The 19,315-nt window shown below is 40.2% G+C and overlaps 1 protein-coding gene across 3 annotated transcripts in view; it reads right to left on the bottom strand.

The window, feature by feature from the left end:
• Positions 1-19,315, bottom strand: part of NDST2 (N-deacetylase and N-sulfotransferase 2) — a 140,141-nt gene that overhangs the window by 67,797 nt on the left and 53,029 nt on the right. For 2 of the 3 annotated variants that reach the window (XM_074874636.1, XM_074874637.1), the window contains exon 2: positions 15,266-15,339. The exons of the other annotated variant lie outside the window; for it this stretch is intronic. The gene's annotated coding sequence lies outside the window, so the exon portion shown is untranslated. The remainder of the gene's footprint in view (positions 1-15,265; positions 15,340-19,315) is intronic. 3 annotated transcript variants of the gene reach the window in all.

Below are 19,315 nucleotides of genomic sequence, written 5' to 3'. Positions count from 1 at the left end.
GAAACAGATCCAAGGGCCACTCAGGGGTCCAGTTAGGAGAAAAAGGAGCCAGGGACAGGACAAGACAGAAGACAGACTATCTACAACATAGGTTCATGGTCCATTCAGGAAATAAGGCTGGAGACAGAAGAGGAGACAAGCACACCTACCGCGCCACTCAGGCCGGGACTGAAAGCCCAGGCCTGAGCTAGATGGCAGTCCCTGGCCAAACAGTGCACAGGTCGGGGTCCATAATGAAGCTTCTCAGGGCACTGGCGCCCTCAGGGCTGATGCTTAGCTGGTTTCTGCAACCTCTGAGTGCAAGGAAGGGCTGTGCACCTCTGAAGGAACAGACAGATGATGTGCCAAAGACGTGGTATCAAGGGTGGTTTATATTCACACATTCTACTGTCCCCACAGGAATATATACAAATTGCAGATCTCTGAAAGCATTTTTCCCCATGGGAATATACACAAAATTACGGATATCTGAGAGCAGTTTTCCTACTAATTACATAAACATATTGCTGTCAAACAGTGTGCGGGGGAAATACTTTTTTCCCCACTTCACCTGCACCGGAGTGTGCTCTCCTGTAATTGTTCTTTCAACCCATACTGGCCTCTGTATACCAGTGCAGTCTCCACTCAACTATAACTTAAAAGGTCTGAAGCAGCGTTGTGCCTTCTAGCAATCACCATCCCAAGTGTTTTAAATGCTCTTGACAATACAGGCAATAAGAATGCATGCCCTTCTTCAACGCTCTGCTATTGTCTCTTAGACCCTCTTCAAACAAAGATCAGGAAAGGGGAGCCTCTCCTGCAAGAGAAGGCAGTCCTGGAAGTGAGAAGGAAGAATAGTGAGGAGGTGTGACAAGAGCAGGGAACAGCAAACCTGAACAGAAGATAAAATCTTCTGGACCAATTCCTTCCACATAAGCAGCGCTGGGCTTGTCTACACCGATACTCTTCTTTAAAATTTCCTCAGTTTCACTGCTGCCAGTGCCCGCAGGGATTGCAGCGTGAAGTGCTGCTCTGTACCAGTTTCCCAAGCACAGCCATTAACGTCTGTACGCCGATTCGAACGGGAGACACCCATTTCCCTCTTGCCCGGGACTTTCTTGCTTTAAAACACTTGACAAGCATGGTTCAAACTTTAAAACCATAAATACACTCTTCTCTGTGTGTTGGGAGGAAAAACTTGGGCCATGAAGAAAAGTACTATGGATGCAGAAAAATAACAAACTTCTGCAATTTGTTGGGCTTTGCTACATAAAACTGCCATAATTACTAAATTTTCGATTAAAAATCGTACTCCTGAATTTTCTTTTTTGTCAAATAGCTTAAAAATGTGAAAGTACACAAAGTTGTTACCAATGTTCAGCCAATAGTTACAACACACTGACCTCTATCTTAACTCAACATGGCTCTAACTTCAAAGACTGCTTAAAACTATTTAAATACCAACATTATTAAGCACAGCAGGCATGCTGAATACTCAAATGATGCCAGCATGCTTTATGCCAAACCCAGTCTCTGCAGTTCCTCCCCCTTATTTCCCAGGCTAAGCTTACCTGTTCCCCAAAGCAGGACTTTCCTGTCACGCTCCTTCTGATAGAGAGGAGTGGTGTTTCCCTGCTCTCTCACCCTTGGACTACAGCTTTTTATTTCGCCATCACTTCCCCTTTTTAATAACTACAGTGGAGGCTAAGGACACAGCCTCTTTGTTTCAAGTCACAGGTTTTCACCCTTACCCCAGCGGCTCTGCAGGCACCTTAGTGACTGCTGATGGGGGGAACCCAAGGCTGGACTGAAATCCAAGTGTGGCTCTACCGCTGTACACCAGGCAGAGGTGAACGGAGACCCCCGCTACCACTGACTGCATTGAGGGGCTCAGGGGGCTTCATGCCTGACTGCACCTGCTTGTACCGATTTAGAGGCTGTAACACTACAGAGATTTCTTTAAATAAGCAGCATACAAGGAATCTGAAAGTATTATCTACAGAAGGACAGAACAATACAGGAATTTCTGCAACTCTTTACAAAATTAACCAAGAACAGAGCTACTGTAAAAGGCTCAGTCTCATAAGATGACAGGCAAGTGGTGGAAAAGCCTGGACTGCTAAAGCCCTTCAATAGTGTTCCTGGAACTTCCAGCATCCTTTTCACTGCATTTGTTACGATCATACATCTTGATTGACACTGAAGCAAAAAATACTACATCAAGAAAATTATCTGTCATCAGCAATGGTTACAAGGAAATGTCATAGTTGAACCAATGTCAAAAGAGTTTAACTGCTTAACTTATCAAATGCTTAGCATACTTTAAAAGTAAGGCAAAACTTTCAACAGTTTCTCAATCATCACTCAAAGGCTACCATTAGTAACATTTGGATCTCAAGAGCATTCAGTAGTATGTATTGTTGCTATCTGCCAGCAAAAGAAATGTTTAGCAGCCTGAAAAATGTCCAAGGGGTAAAATTGCAACAGCTCATTTAAGAGGCAGCTATGAGGCTGCACAATCAAGAGCGCAATCCCAGAGGAACAATCTTCACAAGAATGATTTTATTTTTATTTTAAGCTCTTCTTCTTTCTGTCTCTTAAGGGTCCTGGGTGCTGTTATGATACCCAGACTAGTACTAATCACTGTGTTTTATGTATCATTTTCCTCCTGGTCCTTATTGCTGTGGCCCAAACACTTTTAGTCTCTCCCAAAAACCAGAGCATGGAAAGATACACTGTTCACCAAGACCCTTTATTCCAGACTGCTGGACTCCAAGGCACAGTCTTATAATCAAATTATTCTTAAGGCTTATGTCAAGTGGAAAATGCATCAAATTCTTGGCTCCAACAAAAACAAAACAACTCCCTCCAACTTAGAAGACATATACTTTCCGGGGTAAAATTTTCAGAATTGTCTTTTACCTAAAAGTCATAGACCTTGCACTTCTAAGTAATAATTTGCTTTTAAAAACATTACCCTTGAACATGATTTTTTGTAAGTGGGAAAGAAAAAGGAGGAATCTGGATATAAAGAGTCTATGAGCACATGGGGAAATCTGTGTTCTGTTCTCACAAGTTAACCAGTACTTGGCACAGGTATTGCATTTTTCCACCACGAGTTATCTTCCCTGCCTCCAAAGTAATATATTTCAGTTCTATCTACAAAAGGTACATACAGTAAATCGAAGTTTAGACATACTTAAGCTTATGCACCAGCAAAGGACTTCTATTTACAGTCACTTTCTCCACTCCCTTCCCAAAGTAACTCTTAGCCTCTGAGTGACGTCATTCTCCACTAGTTTGCAATGATCAGTTCTACATTCTGGATACTTGCTATGAAACCTCAGAGGAGCTGGAGGATAGACAGGGAGTAAAAGCTGGACATAAGAGACCATGCCAGCACAAATATCCCAGATCAGTTACCAGTATAGATCCCCTGCATTAAAAGCCTCCTGTTTCTGAACGCTTCCTAAAAGAACCCTCAAGCACACAGTCCTACTGTATGCAACGATGGGATAAATTAAAAATGGTAGGAGAGGAAGAAAAGAAGAATCCTAAACATAAGGAGTTTACCTAAGGAAAGGTAAACATGTTCAAAGAAACAATCACGCACACAGTAACATCTACGGACTGAAGCTTGAATTCAGGTACAGATTTCTGGTACCTGATCTACAAATCATTGAGAAGTCCTGGCTACTACTGTCAGTCTTAACATGCTGAAGCCTTCTACAGCAAAGCTTTCCATAGAATCGTTGAAAAGCTTTGCGTACTAGCTCATCTTGCAGCTATAAGACATACCTTCTTTTGAAACTTGGAAGGCATATTTTGATGAAGAAGGATAAGGCAAGAAAGGACCCCAGAACTTAACATATGGGTTCAAGTGGTCTTTCTTTCGCTTTGCTGCAGAGTACTCAAGCACTTTCTTAGACCAGTTCAGAGTTGAAATCCGTTTTCCCCTCTCTCAGACATGCTTATATCCCCTCAACACACTATCAAAATTATTACTTTGGCAAAAAACTTTCAATATATCACTACAGGGTTAATTTCCTTTTACCTTCTACTATCTCACTTGAGTGCAGAGTGCTCAGCTTGGCTAAAAGCTCAAAGGGCATGAATAATGTAAGAGGACCCCACTTCGAGGACCATTAATGCCTCAGAAAGCCTTACTGGATCTCTCACCAGTTCTCACTTGCCTTATCCTTCATTTCCTTTAAATGTTACAATACCAGCACTAGATCAAACCCAAAGCTCTCACATCTAGCACCTCCCCACCAGCCATGCAGCCAACAGACTACGGAGACTGAGGAGTCAAAGGGGGGCCAGGAGGGGAGTGGCCCCTGCAGCCTACTGGCTATGCCGACTAGCTGCTCCACCTTCTCAGCCTGTTGTCAATTGCTCCTCAGCTTCTTTAACTTTTGCCTTCAGCACTGAAATATTACATCCTTGGTTTAAGTAAAATCACTTCAATTCCCTTTGAGTTATATAAAGACATAACAAATGCAAGAAATAGTTTTAATATTTGGAAAAAGTACTTTTTGCTTTCAAGGATAGCTGAAATCCAACTGAACTATTCACCTTGTGACATAACATGCACATCAACCTTACTAGATGGCCCATTAAGCTTGGGAAAATTTGGCAATAAAATGAGTCGTGATTACAAGAAAATCCAGCCAGGTGCATGCACAGAGGGAAATGGTGAGTCTGAACATTATCTGATGAGTCACAAACTTGATACATCACACATCTATGAAATTACATACAGTTCTTAATTGAATAATTCCAAATCAAATCAGGAAAACACAACCAGAATTACAGGAAATACTGGAATCTTGATCAAATTGCCTTCAGTGTCTGCTCTCAGTTACGCTATTTGTAAAATACAATCGATAAACATAACCATTAAGTAAATGCAAAACATGATTAGTCCAATTCTTAAACAGAAAAAAATTAGGTAGGGACTTGTTTTGGTGTCATGTATCAGATACCTGCTTTGCACTACATTGCAACTATAATACAAATTCTGAATGCTGGAGAGGCTGGAAAATGGGAGCTGGAAAAGCACGTTACATGTAGGCAAACAATCTGAATGTAGAAAATCCTCAGATTTGCATATGCACAATTATGATTTGTATCAGCTTTCCCTGCATACATAAACTGAAGTAACAAAATACATAAAAACAAATTGTGAGAACTTAAGGTGGAATGTCTGAACCTAACACTGCATACAGAAAAAACCATCCTCTACACTTCAGTTTTCAGTTAGTTTGGCAAAGCCCACACCACAGGAATTTTAAGTGACACTGCAAATAGGCACCAAAGAATAACTGAAGGGGAAGATGGGAAATCACAAGTATTTTCTGTGGTGATAAAACAGTATTAAAAGAAAATGAAAGAGGAGGGGCTTGAAAAGCACAAAAGATTCTAAGCCTGGCTGGAAAAGTACTTACAAGTAGTTTGAAGCTGTGGTTTCAAATATTTAGTATCTATAGGGGCATCTGTTCCAATACTCAGAGGGTTAACTAAAACCTTCTTCTGCAAGCTTTATAAACTGAGTCCTGTGTTAGGAACCACTAGACAACTATTTTGTACTAAACATGAAAAATTGTAATACAAGACATCTGTTGAAGTTATAGAATTACCTGTAGCTCTTCAAAATTTGCTTTGGTCATTATATTACCTAATATGTTTTCCCAATATCATATATGATTGTGTCAAGTGCTTTGAAATGAAAGATGCTATGTGCTGCATGGCTCCTTTATTGAGACATCTGCTAGGAAACTGATTTGGCCAAATCATAGTGAGTGACAATGAGTGCTATTTAATCGAGACAGTATTAACATAACTTTTAACTTGTGTCAAGTAGCTTAATGGTAAATTACTGAATGTTAAACAGATATGGAATTTTACAATCTGGTCCTTCAATAAACAAGTTCTTGAGTAAACTAAATTGTATGGTTTCTTCAATGTGAAGTCAAAAAGAGCTAGATACAACCAGAGTTGAAGTCAAGCCATGCAAGACTTGAAATCATAAACTTAATTTTAAATTTTAAAAAGGTTCAGTACTGGAACGCTCTTATCTTTGAACTAAATATGTTATCTTTAATAAGAAAAGTACATCCAGATGTGCTTATAATTAGAAAGTAATAAAAGGTATTTTAATTAATTTCTGGCTTTTGTACATATATGAAATTTCTGACTTGGATGTTTAATCCTGAACAGCTTTTTACATTTTATATGGATAAGCATCAGTGAATTTCTGGCCTTAGCACTGTAAAGATGGCTATAAACAACATGCCTTTCCATGATAACCCCAGATCATGTGGTTTCATCCATTAGCCATTGATTCTGTCAGTCAATACATCCACATACTATTTGTCAGAGAAAAATATAAAACTTCTGGCATCCTGACTCAAAACTACTGGGAACTAAAATACTGATGGTGAAGAGCGACCACACTCTGACATCAAGCAGAAGCCTTTACTGCAAAAGCATAACATAGTGACAGATACTCCCTTAAAGGAAGGGAGATTCCCGAATCCAATATTAATAATATGAGTTGTCTGAATTTTAAATCAAATGGAATTTTAAATTATTCCGCAACATAGTCAGTGATTGTGTTAAGAGCAGAACAGCACTTACTACAATGTTTCCTAGAACATGCAATTCCTAAGAAAGGGGAGTAAAGGAGACAAAAAAACCCACAGAGAACAGTTCAATACCACAGATTATACGCTCTGCAGGAAAAGATGACAGTTTAGTTCTTAGGACTAGAATACTGGGGAAGAGTCAAAATAAACCAGTTGGAAAACAAAGCAATTATATTTAGACTTGCATTAGGCACCCGCATAAGAAAAGACTGCTTTCTTAACCACAGATGAAAAAGCCAACCCCGGCAATATATCAGCATCAAACCATGCACTTCTGTTCTCACCCACCTTTAAATGATAACAAAAAGGGGCTGATCTATGGAAATATTTCAAAAATTGAAAGCTTCTTAGTCCTCCACACAGCAGCAGATGTTGAGACTGGTATGTGTACTTCAGTTTGAAGGGAAGTGTCTTGCTACCTACAGGAGGTAGCTTGAAGCTGTGCTTGAAGCCCAAGAGGTGGCTTAACATTTACTTCTTATTTCAGTGGAGCAATTAAACATAACATGTCCCTTCCCCACAATGCTAGGACGAATGCTGTGACAGAAAAGTAGGTTTCTTAATTTAGCACACACACAAAAAGTGTCTCTGAGCAGCTGGACAGAAGAATGTACACCTGGTGTCATACTGCACATGAACACATGCATGAAGTGGACAAGCTCCTAAATGATTACAAGAGCACATGCAAAGGGCTAAAATGACCGTTGCTAATGTCCCAGTCCCAGGCCTTTAATTTGCAGAGCTTAGAAAGAGCCATGACTTTCAACACAATAATTTTATTAACACTAAAACCCACAATTAAGTTGGACTTGCTCCTTCCACTGTCACTTCATAATCACACTGTCTCTGTCGAGGGTTACACTCTCCCTTGTGCAAGCTGAAATCTCAATAGGGGACAAGAAGGCCAAACTTTTCCACAGGTCTAATTCTCAAAGCAACAGCCACCTTGGGGGGGGTGGGGGGGGGGGGCAGGGGGGGAAGAAAGTGTGCTGTTGCTGTGGAAACAGAGCACAAAAATACTCCTATTAAATCGATTACCTCTTGGAGGATCAAACACACTGCCGAACAGTTACTGGAACTTCCCCTAGCATACAGGAAGGGTTAGGACAGGGAACACAGTCAGCCCAGATGTCTCCACCACCACCCAGTTTTTGGGAGATCTGGGACAGCTTTTCAGAAGCGAGTCCCTCATTACACTTGGTGAGGAAAGGCATCTTGTTTGTTAAAACAATTACCATGACATGAAGGCCCTGAACTGGGAAGAAGATAAATTGCACAGCTTGCTTAAATACTTGATAGATGCATTAATACAGAATCCAGGACATGGTGTTTAACAGAGGACTGCAGAAATGCCTGAGCCTGACCCAAAAGTTTACAGCCTGAATTCAAAAGCAATGCTGGTGAATGGTAAAGAAGAAAATTAACATACATCCTAGTAGAGTTGTTCTGTTCCTTGATCCCTAAGAGATGAAAGGGAATAAATAGAATGTGATAATGTAATTAAAGACTATATGATAATTAACACACAAAAAATGTCTGAATTAAGATCACATGGGCAAACACAGTATCAGACTACTCTAATTTTCGAGTGACTTGACTTTAAAATAATTCTTATGCATAAATCTATAGTTTTGTTCCTCTCTCTATTCCCTTTGAGATCCCTTAACTGTGGAAGCTGTTCATACCCTGAACTACATGAACAGTATGAGACTGCAAGAATCTTATCAGTCAGAGAGAACACTATAGTTAAAAACACAGATACACGAAAGCCAGCTCCAGGTTTTCAGGAAGAAAGGAACTGCCAAGTGTCAGCATTAGAACTCCTCATACTATCAAAGATCAGGTGAAACCAGCAACTAGTAGCTATTTGATACTCTAAACCACTAATTTTGCTAAGACATTTTAAACATCAGACAGAGATGGCAGGGGATTCCAACAGGTTAGAAATTTGTTTACTTAATCAATGCTACCAGACATTAATTCCCCTAACTCTGAATCTTCTACCCTTCCTTCTCATCCTCCCAAAACATCTCATATTAAAAGAAACTAGACATTGGCAAACTAGAAGAATGATTTATTTTACAAGAGTGTTGTGAAGTTTAATTCATGTTTGTAAAGCCCTTTGTATTGCGCCTTTCATCTACTGTGGGAACCTCATAGTATTATCAATAAGGTAATTTCTACAGTAGAAAGGCTTTGCTAAAATAGCTATACTAGCAAATCTGCCTAGTCAAGGTGTGGTTTACACAGGCAAAAAAGTTATTTTGCCAGAACAGCCAATACCACTTCCCTGAAAAAACAGGCTATACTTGCATACATTTTTGGTGGTATCTCACTGAATCTAGCATATAATATTTTATGTCAGCTAAGGGTGATTTCTGCAGAATCTTAACAAAACACAGTTATGCTGGCAAAACCTTCAAAGGTACTTCTGATCAATGTATTTTGGAGACTGCAAATGAGGGATGTGTATTTACTACTTCTACAATACCAAGCCTCCGTGTTCATTTATTCACATGAATGAGCTAGAAGAGTCCTCTGTAAAAAGATCCCGTTAGCAGCAAATGCATTTGACTTTACTTTTTTATACAAAATGTTTGTTTTGTTTTGGTTTTTTTCCTTTAAGAAGCTTCCTTAAGAAGCAGAGGAATAAAGGCAATTAAGATAAAGCTTTGGTCAGATATATTCTGCCAAATAGAAAAGAACAGAATATTAACAGCACTAGAATGAATGCCTAGAAACTATTATACAACTGCAAAGAACACAGATTATGGTACAAGAAACTAGTTCATGCGACAGTCATTTTTAGCTGTGCTATTATTATTTTCTATTCAAGATGCCAGTTTTCTCACTCAAGCTTAAAACATCAAATATCCAATTGTTATGTGTCTCCTAATAAAGGTGGAGAGGCTCCATCATGCCAGGTTCCCAAACAACTACTCGCCACTTTTTTCTAGTCGCATTTAGCCTTCTTCTGAGCTGCTCAGGGTGGTAGCCTGCAGATAGCAGCAGCAGTGCATTTACATTTTGCCTTTCAACATTTCCCTATCTTTCTAGAAGTCTGTAACAGATCTTATCACCCAAGGGCTTGCTTACACAGCAAAAGGAAACTCATCTGCTTCACATCTCTGGAAGGCTTTTCTTCAGTAGATACCTGTATTTATTTTAGAAGGGTATCTTTCCATATCTACATGCAGTAGCACACAATTTCCTAACACCCACAGCACCAAAGCTATGCACTACAGTGTAAGACCTTTGGCAGAGCCAGTTTCAAATCTGTGGCGGGTTACAAACTGGCTAAACATTTTCCCACAAACTGATTTGGATCAGACATGCTTGTATCTGGTATAGAGCTCAAAATCCAAAGACAGAAATTGCCAGAGTTAAGGGAAGTAAGCTACTTAACAATATGGAAAATTTGTTTTCCATATGAAATATGGTTTCATTACCAAAAGTTAAGCATGTGTATTCAGTTGCTTTCTACTGAAAAGTAAAGCTAAATCTACTTTAAAGCAAAACTAAACATGAAACTCAATCTTCTCTGCTACTGAGGCAAATTAGAAAAAGACTAGCTGATGTAAATTAATCAGTAACCTATTATTTACCAACATAGCACTGTAGATTACACAGCCCACATATCAAGACTACTTGATGCACTGTTTGTTACACCTAAGAATTATTTATGTGACCTCTGAAATAATAAACCTAATAATAAGCAGTAATTTATAATTGTTACATGTTCCTCCTCAGTTACTGATATACCTGTCTATATATCATGAAGAACAGCACTGACTCAAAAAACAGACTTGACAGTTCTGGACTAGGCTTAAAAAGAGCAAAGCTCAAGCAAGAGTCAAAATACATGAACTCTTTTTGCAGATTGGTTAAACTATAGACCAAAGCATGCCCAGGTGGCCAAGGCGTATCACAAATAGCGTAGCCAGCAGGACTAGGGCAGTGATTATTTCCCTGTACTCAGCACTGGTGAGGCTGCACCTCAAACACTGAGTTCAGTTTTGGGCCCCTCACAAGAAGAAAGACACTGAGGTGCTGGGGCACGTCCAAAGACGGGTAACAAAGCTGGTGAAGGGTCTGGAGAACAAGTCTTATGAAGAGCAGCTGAGGGAACTGGGGTTGTTCAGCTTGGGGAAAAGGAGGCTCAGGGGAGACCTTATTGCTCCCTACAACTACCAGGAGGTGGTAGCAAGGTGGGTGTTGGTCTCTTCTCCCAGTTAACAAGCAATAGGACAAGAGGAAATGGCCTCAAGTTGCGTTAGGGGAGGTTTAGATTGGATATTAGGAAAAATTTCTTCACCGAAAGGCTTGTCAAGCACTGGAACAGGTTGCCCAGGGAAGTGGTTGAGTCACCATCCCTGGAGGTATTTAAACAACATGCAGATGTGGCACTTTTGGGACATGGTTTAGTGTTGGACTTGGCAGTGTTAGGTTAACAGTTGGACTCGATGATCTTAAAGGTTCTTTCCAACCTAAATGATTCTATGATTCTATAAAGCTACAGCACCAAAAGCTGAGCTTTCTTGCTTCCAGTTAAGAAGCACTTTCTTGTTATAACAGCTTTTAAAAAAGCTGGATCATGTTTCCTTTCTCCACTAATGTACATTATGCATGTAAGCAGCTGTTCCTAATCAATGAGAGTTAGATATTAACACTTCATACAACATGAAAATTTATGTCACAGCCTTCTTTCAAAAACTATATAAAGATATTTTCCCCCTAGCTCCATGCCATAGGCCAGACATCACTCAATTTCCCCTACCTACAACACAGCAGCCATGTACCCCTCTATCCTCCATAGCATCCTCTATCGGTATCACTAGAAGGTTTGCATGAAGATCAAGGACAGAATACGGCAATTAGACAGTAACTATATTTCTAGTTGGAAGAGTTCATTCTTGCCTTTGGGATACTCAGCAGAAAAATTTAAGGTTAACAACCTTTAAAGGCAAGGCTATCTTGCCCCTATGTTTCTTCCCATTCTGCTCACTTCTCTGTTTTAGCTCCTTCCCATCCCTTCTTAACCATCATCTTTCTTTAGTCTCTGATCACAATGACTGATCCCTTCACTTCTTCCCAGGAAGAGAGCTCACAGGAAATTTGAAGGGTTCAGTGCATAACCTTTCTGTATTTCCTGGGTCCTGCCTATACAAAATTGCTCCCTTGCTGAGCATGTCCTGGCAGTGAAGTTTAGCTAAAGCATTTGGAGTAAGAGTCTAGGAGTAAATATGTGGACGTTGAGACCAGGCTTCCCAGCGGAAGGTCACCTACTCTGAAACATCCCTCCATCACTGACAAAGCTATCCCACATTTATCATTCTCAAGTTCAAGCACACTTCAAGGCCAACTTTGTTTCTCTTAAGCAAAAATGGAAGAAAAAGCATGCACTCAGGCTGAGGCTTTTTTTCTCTATAAGTTTTCTGGAATTTATACCTGCTCCAAAGTTTCAGCAGGGGTAGAAAAGAAATTTAAAGGGTAGAAAAAACAGTTACTTGGCATGATCAGCTGTTCTGTTCTGCTCTACACTGAAGCACAAAGCTGCAACCACAAAGGAAATGCAATAAAATGATGAGGAGCTCACTTCTACTCAGAGAGAAAGCTGAAGCACCCTGAATGGTATAAGAAGACTGAGGCTTCATGCTTTCAGCAAGCTCACACAAATATGCTCAAGCTGTTGCTTTTGACCTTTAAGGCCCTTCATGATTTGTGTCCTGAACCACTAAGAACAGGAAAAAGTCTAGGACAGGTTAAAGATTTAACCAGTAAAGAGCATTTACATCTCAATGATGAACTTCCTAGTTCTAACAGAATGGAGGTTCACCGACTTTCAGAGCATGCTAGGGCTTATGTACTGAAACTTTATGGGGATGATGGGAAGAAGGATAAAGTACAGAGGAACAAAAGATTTAATTTTTTGATATGTAAGTTTTGTAGCTCTCAAATAATCTGTATAGATGAAGTTTAGAATTAGATCTAACTGCACCCGAAGATTTTTATTGTAAAAGAACAACACAATTTGGAAAAAATATGCAGAATTGAAGATATACTGATTTTGCAGAAAGGACTGTGGCACAATCAAAATCCAGAATTTCTTGCATATTAAGTATCATTTAAAAGGTCAGCCATAAATTCAAGAAATTTTTTTCAGTAAAAAAAGCAAACAGAAAAAGCAGAACTCTGCCTGTCTAGGAATCCATTTGTGCACACTATTTCTTTGAATGTAAAACACAAGCTTCAAACGCAGCTGCACCTATTTCATAATTCACATCTTCATCACCTAACTATAAAGGCAGCATAACAGTCTCTGCTTATGCACAAGGTATCTATGACAAACCATCAGTCCTAATTGAGGAAAATACATTGTAGACAATGATTAGAAAATGGCCTTTTGGCCTCTGAGAAATAGCACTGAAATTCTAATTTGTTCTCATTTTAACATATGTCTGTATTTTAACATAATGAGAACGTACTTCGATGCAGTTTTATCACTTCTTTCACAAAGGAAAAGAACAGTCACTCTTCAGCTGAAAATGGGTCAGAAAAATGTTACCTTAAGACCGAACATGCAAGACACGTTAAATCCAGGTGCCTCCCACCAAAATGTTAACACTTTTAACACTGCTTTTCCACAAACGTTTTATTTACAAACAGTTCTTTCATAAGAAGTTTTTCTTGAAACAGCTGTAAAACAAACAGTTGAAGACCACAATCATGCGATGTGTTACCCTTCTCCCCCCTTTCCAGAGCATGTGTCAGAGCCAGTGTCTTGCACAGAAGTACAGAAGAGTACCTCTAAATCAGCAGACAAACCCACGATATGAAAATCTGTAATGTCATATGATAATAGCTGATCCTAAATTACTTTTAGAGTCCTGAGATTTGAAAAGGTGAAGAAAAAAGAATCACTGCTGGATAAGTCTCATATAATCATCTGAATGGCTCTATTGTCTCTTTCGTCATGCTGAAGTTTGCTTTGTTGTTGTTTTCATCTTTCCTTTTAAAATAGCCTCCTGCAGCTCTAAGCTAAGGATCTTCCTGGAGCTTCTATGCGACAGCTGCAGTATCTTAGCCATCTGTTTAATTTATATTTGCTAATGCAGCTCCTGCTGTTTTCAACTGACAGCTTTTTTCTCTCTTATTACCCCCACACGGGAAATCATTGCACTTGCCAAAGTTTCTCTGTAGTCTCACATGTCAAATCAAGTCTGGTGACAAAAGGTGATGAATGAGGCTCCTATGCACCTCCCTTTTGTTTTGTTAAAATTATGAAAATCTGTAAGGGGGTTTTATATTATTTCTTTAAAGAACAATTATAAACAAAAAGAAAGGAAGTAGTATAGAAACAAAGAGGGAGATCGTCAAGGAAAATCATATTCCCTTCCTCTCAACATGGTAATTCTGTGGGAAGGTTGAGGCTGGAGGATCTCCAGGATACTCTCAGAAGTAGAATATCCATTCCATTCCAACCTCTTCAGTCATCTATGCCCACTTACCAAAGACTACTGACTTTCCCTCACTTGCAATCAATATGCCTCCTAACTTTTCTGGAGTGCTCTAGATCTCAGAAGTATTCATAAGTCAATGGGAAGTGATGGAGCCCTAAGGCCCACATGTTGCAATGCCAGTAGTTACTGCCATCCTGTAAAGCCTTCAGCACAGCAGCTGATGAGGAGCTATCAGGGATGCACGTCTGAGAGAATACTTGGGAGACAACAAGTCATAATCTCTTATTACCACTGTTCCCAGAAGATTATGATGAGAAATTACATCTATTGTTCCGACATTCTAGAGTTGTATCCTGCTCCTAACATCAAAGCAAGCCATAGGACTGAACTTGTGACAGCTCCCTATCGTGTGCACAATCATCCCACCAAGCTCTGGAGGATAAAGTCACTTGAAGTAAAATGAACATTTCTGCTTTTGAAGGTACAGCAAGCTAGTGCCAAAAATAACTGCTGGTGCACTCTGGAGAAGGTTACTGCTTCATCTTCATATCCCCACTCCTTGAATAATTGTGGTACAAAAAGTCGATCTTGAAGAACATATTGGACAAAACAGAAAAGCTAAAAAGAATAACCTAGAATAACATCAGACCTAACATACTAATAGTGACACCATACAGGAGGACATCACATCCTTTCCTACCCAGATTTTGTCCAAGAGCCAGACAAGACAACTCTTAATTTTCATTCTGTGTCTCAGTCTTTCCATCTGTAAATATACATAAATGTTCATGTACTTCACTATAGTACCATTATACAGCGCTATAGGCTAGACAGCCAGCACAGATTCTAATGTTTTTATAACTCAGTGCCAATACCAAGGGGGAAAAAAAAGTCAACCCAAGGAGTATACAAGCCTGAAAACCTGAAGAGCCACTACTCACCTTCACTTGATTACTTGTACTTTATGGCATTTCAGAAGTAACACAATCAAGAAAGCATAAAATCTTACAATATAATAATGTAGATACAGACTAATGTCCCAAGTCACCAAATATCGGTTTCTTACTAGCTCCATCAACATACTGAACCAAAGACCCACAAAATATGAATTATCTCCCAGTGTCTATGTCTACCATGCTATGCAGGCCAAAATTATCCTTTATATCAATTCTTCCTTACCTCAAGAAGTGTATGCGCAGTCTCAGAAAGAGCTGTGTTGTACCAGATGCAGACTGAGTGAAAACACCATGAACCTGGGGAGAGAGAAGTTTCATATGTGTACCTGACAGTGTAAAGCAGTAATATTTTCCAAACTGCAAACATTCTCCAGCCAGGGTGTCTGATTCATTTCAGTACCTGAACTACTGCAGTTTTCAGTTCAGGAAATTAAAGGCTGATTTTAGTGATTCCTTCAGCCAGAAAGAGGAATAACCGAACTGACTACAAACTACTCAAAGCTGCAAATAAAATAAAAAGATCAAAGAAGAACTGTAAGTTAGGCATACCGGTCTTATCTTTTTCAGCCAGATTTCTTTGTTTTCCTCCTTCTTCCTGGGTTAATAAGAATTATTGAGTGTTACTTTGACTAGCCTCCAGTCACAAGCTCCTGAAGGAAAGAGGAGGCTCAGCCATGTGCTGTTGCTCAGTCTGTTTACACATTATTGTACCTGTTAAGCAGAAAAGCTAAACCAAGGACTAGGAAGACCACAGGATTCCAGCCGAAAGGAGAAAACCAGTGCACAGTGAGGTGCTCTCCTAGGTGAGCAAAGATGTCTTACACAACATGACACACCACCACCGAAGACACAGCATAACGAATGTTGCAAAACCAGGTGCAGGACTCAAAATCTTCAATGTAAGATGTTAACAGATTTTACAACTAACAAACTAGGTTAATTTCTTCTCTGTAGACTACCACAGCCCAAGGACAGAACAATACTTTTATACCCCTTAGGGGCAAACACAAGCAAATATTAGAATCATAGAATCATATAGGTTGGAAGGGACCTTTAAGATCATCGAGTCCAACTGTTAACCTAACACTGCCAAGTCCAACACTAAACCGTGTCCCGAAGTACCACATCTGCATGTTGTTTAAATATCTCCAGGGATGGTGACTCAACCACTTCCCTGGGCAACCTGTTCCAATGCTTGACAAGCCTTTCGGTGAAGAAATTTTTCCTAATATCCAATCTAAACCTCCCCTGGCACAGCTTGAGGCCATTTCCTCTTGTCCTATTGCTTGTTAACTGGGAGAAGAGACCAACACCCACCTTGCTACCACCTCCTTTCAGGTAGTTGTAGAGAGCAAAACGTCTCCCCTGAGCCTCCTTTTCTCCAAGCTGAACAACCCCAGTTCCCTCAGCTGCTGCTCACAAAACACGTGCTCTAGACTATTCACAAACTTCGTTGCTCTTCTTTGGACACGCAAAGCATTGCTTCCTGTGGGACATTACGTTGTGGTAAGTAGTGTATTCATACACACCTGCTTTTGGACACCTTCTCATCACAAACTAACCACATAAGATATAAAGGGGAAAAACCTGACACTTCTTACTGAAAGAAAATTGGCTGCTCTTTTTTTTTTCCCCCTCCATAAAATACCTCTGCTATACAACTTCTTAGTGCATGCAAACCACACAGGTCTACAGGCTTTCCTGGAACCGGAAAATAAAAAGGCACCTTTGCCATTCATACTCAGAGACAAAAGATACTTCAAACTGAGTACATTTGTTTTAGGAAGAAAGCCATTATTCAAGGGTAGATGGATTTAACAGCAGAGTCAGGTACAGATTTATCTGCCCTCTCAATCTTTTCCATAAATGTCCTGTACATTGAGCATCCCAGGAGAAAACATCTGAACTAAACACGTTATTCTTAGCTTGGTCAGACACCACTTGATACAGCCTTCAACCAAGCATTAACAAACTAAATCAGCTTTCCATTGTCTAGGATAGTGGTGGATGGGAATAGCCAGATAACAGAAAACCCCGAGCACACAAACCCTGCTGCACAGAGGCAAAAGCCCAGTGTCTTTGCACCACGCTCTGCAGCGATCCAGGTTCTGGGAAGACGCATAGCTGGGGTACAGAGGCAGCCCTGTAAGGAACCCCATCTGACAAATCTCTCAAAGCAGAAGCGATTACAGTACATATGTTACTCTTTTTTACCACTTATCCCTTCTGAAACTACTGCTATCATCAGCTCCATTGCTCTAAGTCTTGAAGAGCCAGAGCTTCAGTCCAAATCTGCAAGTTGTGGACCCCATGCTGGCTCCTGAATGCTGCTCCAGCTTCCCAGTGTCCCATGTTCCATGAGCACAAAGCAGAGCGATCAGCAGTGGCTCTGAACAAAGCTGATGAAGGCTCAGCATGTGAATTAGCTCAGGGTCTGAGCCACGCAAAAACTTAGGTACTGCTTCCAGGTCTGAGCCTGGGATTTCTGTATGGATAACTTGTTACCTGAATAATGTACCCATGGAAAAGAAAACATTAGCTGTAAAAATTAAATAGAAGAAAGGCCAATTGCAGTGTCTACACAGTAGTTCAGAGGTCATGATTACAAAGGCTAATTGGAACATCCCCCATACAGTGTTTGAAATCCTGTCCTCTAAAGTTTTACCTGTGTGTTATTACTCTTCACTTCCCAGCATCCTCAGGCATTCCCCAAGAGCCACATGGGCAAAGAGTATAAAAATGATACTCTCAAGGAAATCAGACTTGACTCTCTAGGCTGTCCAATGTATGCAAGTAACATATACTTAGTTAAGCATGATTGTTCATACAAACCAAACCATTACGGACCCTAATAATCACCACCCTGAACCTTAACTCTGAGCTCCAATGAACAGGTCACAGCCTTCCCAAAAAGGCTAATACTAGTTTACTTTAAGCACAGAAGCAATAGCTTTCAACAAATTTCAAAGAATTTGAAAGTTTTACCTTCCAGAAAACCAAGTTTTGTTATTCATCTGCACTTTAGGTGCCTAGATTTACAATGAAAAGGCAAGTACAGCTGCTCACAGCTGATAAGGCCTCATGCTACTGGCGTTTATTTATATCCATGATCCAGAGTAACAAACCCACGTACTTTAAAACAACTGAAGCAACTGTTAGATAAAATATAGAAATGGGAAGATCGGACTAGAAGCCATCTCCTTTACTGTATAAATCCCTTCACCATAAATCAAGAAAAAGCACATTTGGGTGAAGGTAATAAATGATCCATACTGTCTCTGAAGATCAACTGCCAAAGCAGAGAATCTCAAAAACAATTTCCAAGTTAGTACATGATGGCAACTCCTGATGGCACCTTGTTGGTTCTCATCTGAACGCTGGAGCTAGCACCTCTGCCAAACCAGTTAATGTCTTTCGACTGAGCTCACTAACACTTTGTTTTGTGTACAGGCAGCTTCTGCTGCTCAGAGTTGCTCAGGACCACAGGCATCGCAGGATGATGTCTGAGAGCACGGGTTTAGCATTTGTGATTAACCTCAAGCAATGCCTGGTTTGTGGGGTTGCAAAGCATAGATGGAAACACAAGTTTAAGGTCCCAGGAAATAAGGAAGACATAATTGGTCCCATGGGGCTAATCCCAAGAAAGAGCAAATATGAGAGAAGACAGAGGAGCACGGAACATAAGTGTGCTTCCACCTATGGCCATACCAGCTTGGCTCAGAGCTGATGTTACTCCTGCAGATGATACTCAGCCCAACTGAGTCTGAAAACCCCTGCGTAAGAGGACACAACTCACACATGCAGTTATTATACCACATTGAGATACTGCCTATAGAAGAAACTGCAGCTTGTCCTGTACTCATCTGCAACATAGTATTTCTCTGTGCTCAGTCTGTTATCCAAAAGCATATTACAGAGGAGCATTAATAGCTTCAAGGTGCAGTTCCACAAGGAGCATAAACTAATGTTAGCAGCTACCAGCAAAAAAGGTGGACCCACATCCCTGGCTATTCATAGCACGCTGATCCAAGTAACTAATCCACCAAAAAATTATCAGTCGGTCAGATTTATGAGCTGATCGAATACACCCTACAGCTGCCTGATTGCAGGAACTGAAGCAAGACAGAAATGCCACAACTATGGCATATGAGAGCAACACTAACCTTTCCAGGAGAAGCATAGTCTGAGATCACCTTTACAAAACAGTTTCTTTATTACACAGACTAGAGGGGAAGGCAGGGGATACAGAGGATGGCTAAAGAATGTCCTAGTC

This window comes from Strix uralensis, chromosome 7, assembly GCF_047716275.1.
Source record: "Strix uralensis isolate ZFMK-TIS-50842 chromosome 7, bStrUra1, whole genome shotgun sequence".
In the NCBI taxonomy this organism is placed as follows: domain Eukaryota; kingdom Metazoa; phylum Chordata; class Aves; order Strigiformes; family Strigidae; genus Strix; species Strix uralensis.
The sequence above is the reverse complement of the archived record's forward strand: the minus strand, read 5'-3'. Positions and strand labels throughout refer to the sequence as shown.